This window comes from Arachis stenosperma, chromosome 4 (genome assembly GCF_014773155.1).
Source record: "Arachis stenosperma cultivar V10309 chromosome 4, arast.V10309.gnm1.PFL2, whole genome shotgun sequence".
Classification (NCBI taxonomy): Eukaryota; Viridiplantae; Streptophyta; class Magnoliopsida; order Fabales; family Fabaceae; genus Arachis; species Arachis stenosperma.
In genome coordinates, this window is record NC_080380.1 from 6,115,606 (window position 1) to 6,117,265 (window position 1,660).

Sequence of the window (1,660 nt, forward strand, 5' to 3'; positions counted from 1 at the left end):
TTATTTATCCTATTTCTGATAGCCCCTGGGTAAGCCCTGTCCAAGTTGTCCCCAAAAAGGGAGGAATGACAGTAGTTCATAATGAAAAAAATGAATTAGTTCCTACAAGAACAGTCACAGGGTGGCGTATGTGTATTGACTACAGAAGACTCAATACAGCCACCAGAAAGGATCATTTTCCTCTACCATTCATAGACCAAATGCTAGAAAGACTAGCTGGTCATGATTACTACTGCTTTTTGGATGGCTATTCAGGCTACAACCAAATTGCAGTAGATCCTCAGGACCAAGAGAAAACAGCATTTACTTGCCCTTCTGGCGTGTTTGCCTACAGAAGGATGCCATTTGGTCTGTGTAATGCACCTGCAACCTTTCAGAGGTGCATGCTCTCTATCTTCTCAGATATGGTAGAGAAATTTCTGGAAGTCTTCATGGATGACTTCTCAGTATATGGAGACTCATTCAGCTCCTGTCTTAACCACCTAGCACTTGTCCTGAAAAGATGCCAAGAGACTAACCTGGTTTTAAACTGGGAGAAATGTCACTTTATGGTGACTGAGGGAATTGTCCTTGGACACAAAATTTCAAGCAGGGGAATAGAGGTGGATAAGGCAAAGGTAGAGGTAATTGAAAAATTACCACCACCTGCCAATGTTAAGGCAATCAGAAGCTTTCTGGGGCATGCAGGATTTTACAGAAGGTTTATAAAGGATTTTTCGAAAATTGCAAAACCTTTGAGTAACCTGCTAGCTGCTGACACGCCATTTGAGTTTGACACACAGTGTCTGCAGGCATTTGAGACCCTGAAAGCTAAGCTGGTCACAGCACCAGTCATCTCTGCACCAGATTGGGCATTGCCATTTGAATTAATGTGTGATGCTAGTGATCATGCCATTGGTGCAGTGTTGGGACAGAGGCATAACAAACTTCTGCATGTCATTTACTATGCTAGCCGTGTTCTAAATGATGCACAGAAAAATTACACAACCACAGAAAAAGAATTACTTGCAGTGGTTTATGCCATTGACAAGTTTAGATCTTATCTAGTAGGATCCAAGGTGGTTGTGTACACTGACCATGCTGCTCTTAAATACTTACTCACAAAGCAGGATTCAAAACCCAGGCTTATCAGATGGGTGTTGCTTCTGCAAGAGTTTGATATAGAAATAAGAGACAGAAAAGGGACAGAGAACCAAGTAGCTGATCATCTGTCCCGAATAGAACCAGTAGCTGGGGCGTCCCTCCCTTCTACTGAGATCTCTGAGACCTTCCCAGATGAGCAACTCTTTGCCATTCAGGAAGCTCCATGGTTTGCAGATATGGCAAACTATAAAGCTGTGAGGTTCATACCTAAGGAGTACAGCTATGTGCAAAGAAAGAAATTAATTTCAGATGCCAAGTACTACCTCTGGGATGAACCATATCTCTTTAAGAGATGTGCTGACGGAGTGATCCGCAGATGTGTACCCAGAGAAGAAGCACAAAAGATCCTATGGCACTGCCATGGATCACAATATGGAGGGCATTTTGGAAGTGAGCGAACAGCCACTAAAGTCCTCCAGTGCGGCTTCTACTGGCCTACTCTCTATAAAGATTCCCGAGAGTTTGTGCGTAACTGTGACAGTTGCCAAAGAGCTGGTAACCTGCCTCACGGATATGC